Consider the following 9,252-nt stretch of genomic DNA (forward strand, 5'->3'; position numbering starts at 1 on the left):
TTCATCCGGCTATTCAGGCTAACACTTTTGAAACCAAGCCGGGCACTATTCAGATGGTGCAGAATTCTGTTTCTTTCAGAGGTGCGGCGACTGAAGACCCCAACATGCATATTAGGAATTTTGTCGAGATCTGTAGTACTATCAAATATAATGGTCTGACTGATGAGGCTATCAAGCTGAGGCTTTTTCCATTCTCTCTGAGGGATAAAGCTAAGGTCTGGTTACATTCTGAGCCAGCTGGGTCCATCACTATTTGGCAAGATCTTGCGTAAAAGTTTTTGGTGAAGTTTTATTCAATGGCGAGGACTACAGCTCTGAGGAGTGCTCTTACTCAGTTTGCGCAGCAACCAACAGAATCTATGTGCGAAGCTTGGGAGCGCTACAAGGAGATGTTGAAAAAGTGTCCACATCATGGTATGCCTGACTGGATGGTGATCCCAGGTTTCTATAATGGTTTGGGGGCCCAATCTCGGCCCATGCTCGATGCAGCAGCTGGAGGCGCCTTGTGGGCCAAAAGCTATACTGAAGCTTATAATCTTATTGAAACTATGGCTGCAAATGAGCATCAAAACCCAACTCAAAGGATGATGTCTGGAAAGGTAGCAGGAATTCTGGAAGTCGATGTAGCTACAGCTATTGCAACGCAGCTCCAAGCGTTGTCTTTGAAGGTCGATTCTTTAGCCAACTATGGAGTCAATCAGATAGCTATGGTATGTGAGCTTTGTGCGGGTTCTTATGCTACAGATCAGTGTTCTCTAGTTTATGAATCTGTTCAGTATGTGAACAATTATCAGCGACCGCAGCATCCTGTGCCAGCTACTTGTAAAACCCCCAGATCCGGGGTCGGGGATCCGGGTTGTCACGAGTTCCATTTCCCTTAATAATACTTAATATTAATAATCAACCAACTACTGCGTATTGTGATCCCACAATATACACACACACCACAAGTTATAGTCTCTGAGATGAATATCCAAAAATAACACAAGTCATTTTATTCCACAATTATAAGCCATTACACCTCAAAAAGGTTTCTGAATAAATTTACATATTCTTTGCCATTATTACAATTCATAAGTATACATAAGTCTGGTACATCAAAAGTTAAAAGCCTAGCCTATTGGTAGTTCCTACCTCAGCTACAACAGCATCAACTCCTACAGGAAACTGCGGAACGTTTCCTATCCGCTCACGAATTGGGAGCTTGGTCCTGTTCATCTTGTCTATCTGTTGTTGTGTGATGAAAGAAGAAAGCAAGGGTGAGCAACAAGCCCACCAAAATAATATGTATAATGATTTACAATATGTGAGCATCCTCATAGTACTCATGAAAGTCTTGGTCAAGTAAAAATGAACCAAGTTTGATATCTTATCGCAACCAAGTCGCAAAATATTCAGTATATATGTTATATACTTTTTAAAATCTTGGAAGTCCCCTTCCATGCATAATATACACAAAGTTCCAGTTTATAACTGTATAAAAATATCGTTGCAAGGTGATCTCATATATCTAACCTTGTCTCAATGTTTTTGTGAAAATCTTTGTCATGCATAAGATAATCATTAACCAGATATAAGTTGAAAAGATGAAGTTACAAGATACTCCAATATACTTATATCTTTTCCGAATACTACTTGAATTACCACCGTTCAAGGTATAATCAGTTTCAAAAGTTCATCACATTGATGAGACTACAAGAAAAGACTTGGATAGATTCAATCTTTGAATATCATTATAAATAATGAAGTTACGAGATACTTCATTAAGTCCCGATATATATATATACACCTATATATATACATTTCATACACTCCTTGAAAACCTCTGTTATGAAAATTATAAACAAAGTTGCAATATCCAATGAATTTGGAAAGGAGAAAACCTTGGCATAAACCTGATATCTTGCTGATCAGGCAAAGATACCAATAAGTAACTTTTTCTACTAGTAGATGAACGAATTGCCCACTGGTCATCACCCTGGCTGCAATAGGACCTTATGCTGGACTGCCACTCAGCCACTTACGCATTTGATGGACTCCCACTGAGCCACTTACACTTTCATGGACGCCCACTGAGCCCATGTTGCTTATGCCGACTCAAATAGATGAACTTACTTCCCGAATGATGGGCAAGTAATCAAGATGTTTTCTCAAAACAGCAACCTCGTTGCGAATGTAAAATACACCACTGAGCCGGATCCCTCAGGTTTTGAGCGAGTATTTAGATCCCCTTCGAAAGGAAGATCTTAAATATAAAAAATGAGTTTTGGGATCCGCTCTAACTTTTAAAAATCATTTTGAAGACTCGAAAACATTTTTAAGAATGTTTGGAGTAATACTGATTTAATAATCAGTCCCGATATATTAGAAAATATCTTAATATTTTTATTAAATAATATTCCCATAAAGGATAATCTCTATAAAAATAATTGAAGTAGAAGTTTTACAACTCATACTTGAAATGAATAATAAATAACCAAAGATATACTTATACGAAAGCACGATCTTTATTTGAATAATCGAAAATAAGTTTGATTATCGAAACATTATTCTTTAATAAAATAAAGAATATTATTTAATAAAATAAGCGGAGTCATAAGTCCTCGAATGAATATTCAAAATAATATTCATTAAATAAAGTAGGCGGAGTCATAAGTCCTCGAATGAATATTCAAAATAATATTCATTAAATAAAATAAAGTTATCGAATAAACCTTATTCGATTAATAGTTTTGAAAACTATATCAATATGTATATATAAATATATATATTATACTCGGAAACATCGACTCCCGGTTTTAGAAAATGTTCACCTTTGGGTCCCCTATACTAAGGGTATACGCAACTACTCCCGGTTTTAGAAAATGTTCAACATTCAAACTTATTACTAAAGGGTGTGAAGATTTATACCTTTCTTGGAGGGTGGAAAGTTACTAGGGAGCCTCAAAGAACCTTGATCTATCCTTATATAACCTTGATCTTGCAAATGAAATCAAGAAACACAAAGTTATAATTTGAAAACATTATTCACCCTAATCTTTGGTGAGTTAATTAGCTATGAATCCATTTGAATCAAGAGCTTAAAATCATACCAAAGCTAAGGTATGAAATGTAGAATCCATAAAAATAAACCATGGAATTTATGCTTGAGTGGAGCTTGAACTTTGGATTTTTCTTCCTTGCTTTTTCCTTGAAAGCCGAGAGCAAAGATGAAAATGGGGAGAAGAAATGCTTCTTTCTTGGTTGCCTAGGTATTTGTGTGATGATTTTCTTGTTAATTAGATTATTACCATGGTAAAAATTGTGTGGCTCACAATCATCCAACCAATCCTTCCCATTTTGTCATGCTTATGTCATCTACTTATGTCATCTTGTTACACTTGTCTTCCTCTTGTTGGTGTGATGACATTATCATCCAATAACCTCTTTGATTAACTCCTAATTACTTGGCTAATGATCGCTGATCTGTTATACGGTTCGCTTAACTTTCGTTCTCGTTTATCGTTTGAGGGATCATATTCGGGATCTTATTACTTGGGTATATTATATTCCTCTTATGATCCTCTCTTATAATCCTTGAATTTAAATCCTTTTAATCATGTTACCTTATACTCAATTATTTCTGTATCTGGTGGATTTTCGGGAAAAATCAAAGTGTTCGAATTTGGATTCTGACGATCTTTACGTACACTTATATATCATAGAGAGTACTAATAAGATCTCAGAATATCAATAAAAGAACCCCTACATAGTGTGGCATGAAAAGTTTCTTATTCAGCATAATTAGCAAAATCACTATTCATAAGGGTTACAAAAAGTCCAAAATTTTTGGGGTTATTACAGTCTCCCCTCCTTACAAGGATTCCGTCCTGGAATCAGATAGAAAACAATTGGGAATGCTTTTCTAGCATTGTGCCTTCTAACTCTCAAGTCAATTTTCCCATATTGTGGTTCTGCCACAAAACCCTGACTAGCACGATAACCTTTCTCTTAAGCACTTGTTCCTTTTCGATCTATAACCCTTCCTAGTTGCTCCATATAGGTTACGTTTGGTTGCATGCCTATGCGCTCATATGCCCCTATTTGTCTGGCATCCGAATTACACTTCCTTAACATTGATATATGGAACACGTTATGAACTTGCTACATGTTCGGGGGTAGGGCTAGCTCATATGCTAACTTCCCAATATGTCTTAATACCTCAAAGGGTCCAACAATTCGAGGGCTTAGCTTTCCTTTCTTTCCGAACTTCATCCATCCTTTCCAAGGGGATACCTATAACGGCACTAGGTCCCCTACTTCCTACTCTTTGTCCTTTCGTGTCAAATCAACATACTTCTTATGTCCATCTTGGGCTACTACCAGCCGTCTACTGCTTAGATCTATTATATCCCTAGTCCTTTGGACCACTGCTAGTCCGAGCATCTTGTGCTCTGCAACATCATCCTAACATAAGGGAGATCGACATTGTGTTCCCTCAAGGATCTCATAAGGTGATATCTCGATACTGACATACGATCTATTACCGTAAGAAAACTCAATCCGTGCTAAGTGACCATTTCGAATTCTTTCAAGTCTATTGCACAGTCTCTCATCATAGCTTCTAGCATTATAGCTTTTGCTTCTCAATACCCATTCTTTTCCAGTTCGTAATCGTTACTATCTTCCGTTCCTAATATTATACTGGTTATACTTTTGCTCGTTAGCGTTCTATAACCTTTTAATAACCACGTCAACCTTAGTATCACGAACGTGTTAGATTCGGAATACCACCGCACTGATACTACTCCTTTCTAGCTGCTTCTATCTTTGAAAGCTTGATCCATCGTATAGAAGTAAAAGAATTTATTGAGAGATCACTATGATCATGAACACTTGTTATATCGCATAGTTAGTACAGAAGGTGGCCAGCCTTTAGTACTTGACAAACAATTAAACAAGATGTGGTATCCTACTAGGCTTCTATCACACAGATAGATAGTCATTCGGCAATACCTCCCCTTCTGGAAGGGTTGTTCTTCTCAGCTTACATGAAATAAAAAGGAGAGAAAAGAACGAATTGAAGAGAATTGTATAAGAAAAAAATACTGCCACAAATATCTGGCTTGGAATCTACTTCTGAACTATAGAGGTTTGTCATAGGAGAACAAAACATATGCGTATATATATCATCATCAAGTATTATAACATCGCAATTCACGTGCCTGAATATCTACTATTCCATCCATCATTCTATGGACCATGCTCTTTCTCGAGCTTATAAACAATCACCTTTGAAACTCTCTTGACATCGAAAATCGAATATGGGATTTCATTCTGGACATCATCGTTATTAGAATTCTATGCTTGCATCGCAACCTTCCTCGTATAGTAATACGACTCTCTATTGATAAGAAGGAATAAGTATTCAATAGGTAAATAATTGACTTAATTAGCCTATCAGTGATAACTTATACACCACGACCCGATTAGTGGTACTCACTCTCAACATCCATTCCAATACAACTCTCACGGTTGTAAGTAATCGGCTCATTACTCGCAGAATCATTCCTGCATTACTATGGTCCACCACTGACCTACTGTCATCATTCGTTTTCCTTGGAATCTTAATAGCTAACCATACGGAGTCCATAACTGTCGTATCAAATTCTTCTAAGGAGTTAACATAATCACCATTCATACTTCATGAAGAACACTCCAGATCCTGACGTACTTTCATGACATGAAGCAGATAAAATTGCAGAAGAGTTTCAATCAAAGCAATGATAGCAGGTTAATACCATTATTAACCATATGTCTTTATTGGGAGACATGCATCTCAAAGGTTCATTTAGTCATTTCGTAACATGGTCCTGGCTTATCTCAAGATAGTACCTTCTAAGATAGATAGCCCGCCCATGGCGATTACACGAATTAAACCTTTACCAAACTACTATTACGGTTGGATATTGCACAGTCATCAAAAGTAATGTCAATCTTCCAAACCATAATACAACCTTCACGGCTTCAACCATCATCACTGTATTCCTCTGGCACGAGCGCCTATAATTATCCTCTTACATTTAAAGTGTCGGCCACCTCTTTGGCCTTTCCTGATAGTAAAATTTCCTTACAATCAATGTCATTTTAACCACCTCCAACTAAATTTTCTACCTCATTTCAATCACTGCTTATGTGAAAATGCTTTTCTTAAATCCTGGTGAGAAAAAAATATCACCATTTTCCCATAAGTCATTGCCTTAGTCTTTAGATATGAACATTGTCACGACTGACTCTCGATCTAACTTAGGGTGTCTCTTATCTTGGGTCCTTCTTGTTTTCACCAATCTCGACCTTCATTGGGTCGATCTATACTTCTTATGGTTTAACACGTGCCCACCTGGCATTATTATAATTACGCCATTTTTCCTTTATCAAATTTCTATTCTTGAGAACTTCGAATATTACCTTTCTCCTTATAAAACCTCTAAGGTTATCCTTAAATCATTCCTCCTGTATTCCCTAGATACAGGGCATATCAAAATATCATTTACTAATACTAGAACCATTGTTTATACACTTCTGAAAAATTTCTCTACTGATCCTTAAAGGTTGTTGTTACCTTAATCCTTTCCAATTCATACTGTCAAAACTCATACTGTCCCTATTAAGGGTGAAATGCCAACCTTCATGCATTCCCCTATGGTTCATCTCAAGTTATCAAAGTTATATCCTTAATTCCACCTTTAAAAAGGTACTTGCATCCTTCCATGGATAAATCAAGTCATATGTCCTTGATAGATTATCTTATTCAATCATTCCCACCCAAATAGTCTATACCAATTTCACCATAACATCCTTATTCAAACTGAGATCAACCCATATGGCCTTCAAAAGATAACAATGGTTACCTGCTTTTTTTTCCTAATTTGGTAATGACAACAGGGATGTTCTGGAAGATATTGGTCGTGTTCAACGTGAACTTCTTCTTAATAATTCCTCATTTACTTTTGTTGTTTATCTTAACAGTCATCTCAATGTTGGGATATCTTTCATACCTGGCGTCTCTCTTTCTGGATATCATGCCACCGGTCTTATACTTCACATTCTTGAAGCTCACTTCCTTCATCCAATTTTCCTAATTTCTTACTTTCTTGTCTCCTCAGTCTATCCGCGTTTCATTATTTATCCTTCGAACTATCTTAAGGTTTCCTCGAATCCTCCCAACTTACAGGGGATAAAATATATGTATCTCTTATGCCTTCAACCATCAACTTTAACTTATGGTGAATCACTGATAAGTGGATTTTATATCCACTTGGAATGCTTTATTACAAGCTTAAATTGGTGTTTTGGACTCAAGTTGTTGGTATTTTGATGTGTTTTTGTGTTATTGCATTTCAGGTATCAGTTAAATGAAGAAAAGAGCTTTTAAAGGAAATATGATGAAAAGTGATCAGAATTGGAAGCCAAGGCCATTGTCAAGTTATAGAGAATCTCAATAGCTTCGCGTGGGCAGTTGAATCGCCTAATTCTGACGAGTAGAACTCAAGTTATGGTCAAAACAAGATTCATCAGAATATTTTTTCCAGTCAGTAGCTGAGCGCCCGCTCAGCAGAGCTGAGCGGCCGCTCAGGGCGCGGCTGATCGCTGATTTCGCTGAAAAAGCCTTTTTTGAGTAGAATTTGACGATTTTAAGGGTCCAGGTCCACTAGGGGCGTATATATACTTAAAAAAAGGGTTTTCATCATTCGGGAAGATTGGGATACCAAGGAGAAGGCCTAGAAGCACAGAACAACTCCGAAAAAGAAGATCTTGTTTTCAACTTGTGATTCTTTGCATGAGTTGTAACTTTGGATGCTCGTTTTCGTTCTTGTTGAACCTAGATCTCATTTATTCGTACTTTGATTATTATTTAGTTAATTAAGACCTTGTTTTATACCATGCTTTCATTGGAACCCATGGTGACGATGAGTTCGATTATGGGCTAATCGTTGTCATGGGATTCTAGCGGATTTACTTATGGATTTCAATAGTTAATTGTTTCGATATCTTGGTGTGTGGTGATTGATTGATATCCTAGTATTGGTTGTGCTTATTCGTCTTATGTGCGTAGCTAACATATAAGATAGCGTGTTAATCTCTATTGAAGCGACAGTGAATATAGAGGTTTAGAACTTGTCATGCTAGCATAGGTTCATGTATTGTATGCATGATTCGTAGGTAACTCTAACCGTTTTACTTGCCCTATGTAATCAAGATAGATAACTTGTGCTTAAACCGTTATGTTGTCAAATTCTATAGACATATAGGGTCTCAATATAATTGGTGCCTATTCAGCTTCTATCTCTTTTGTGGATGTCTGGTAGAATGGTACTCGTGCAACGAAAGTTGGCGTTTATCAGTTTCGTGTTATCTGATTAGTGTCCTCACCATCACATGCTAAGGTTAAAAACAATAAGGCTATTGAATGAAGTATTTAATGAAGTTAGAATCTCATGTTTATCATATATATTAATTCAACTTCAATTCTCTTAGTTAATGTTATTTAGTATAATCTCTAAGTTTAATAAAAACCCAATTTGTTATTTGTCTTAGCATTGAGCAATAACCATACATTGTTGCATAGGTGCATAAATTGAACTTAACCTAAACCAGTCTCTGTGAGAACGAATCTGATTTATATCTTATACTACTTGCGAACGTGTATACTTGCGTGAATATTAGTGCGTGTTTTCGCCCTAACAAGTTTTTGGCGCCGGTACCGGGGACTCGGTGTTAATTTTTAGTTTATGTGCTTGTCATCAGTGGTCGTTAAAGTTCACTGACTCGGATTCTTTTACTTTCACAGTTTATTTGTTTGTGTTTCAGGTACTCATTACAATGGGAGATCCAGCAGCACGAACGAAAGCCTTGATGGATTTTTCTCAACCCAAGATCAATGACATTCAATCTAGCATTGTCCGGCCAGCTATCACAGCTAATACCTTTGAGATCAAGCCTGGCATAATTCAATGGGTACAGACTTCAGTCCAGTTTGGGGGTTCTCCAACGGAAGATCCCAATACACACATTAGGGATTTCATTGAAATATGCGACACATTCAAGTTCAACGGTATTTCTGAAGATGCTTTGAAGCTGAGACTGTTCCCATTCTCTCTGAAGGACAAGGCTAAGAGCTGGTTACACTCTCTACCAGCTGGTTCGATTACTACTTGGGAAGATCTTGCTCAGAAGTTTCTTACTAAATTCTTCCCTATGGCGAAGACAGCT

The 9,252-nt window shown here is 37.0% G+C and overlaps 1 non-coding gene across 1 annotated transcript; it reads right to left on the reverse strand.

Moving 5' to 3' along the window:
- Positions 1 to 311: 311 nt before the first annotated feature.
- On the reverse strand, positions 312 to 418 carry LOC141701153 (small nucleolar RNA R71). Its single transcript, XR_012566691.1, has one exon. It is a non-coding gene; the product is annotated as a small nucleolar RNA R71 (small nucleolar RNA).
- Positions 419 to 9,252: the final 8,834 nt, after the last annotated feature.

Source organism: Apium graveolens, unplaced genomic scaffold (assembly GCF_009905375.1).
Source record: "Apium graveolens cultivar Ventura unplaced genomic scaffold, ASM990537v1 ctg3409_1, whole genome shotgun sequence".
Taxonomy (NCBI): domain Eukaryota; kingdom Viridiplantae; phylum Streptophyta; class Magnoliopsida; order Apiales; family Apiaceae; genus Apium; species Apium graveolens.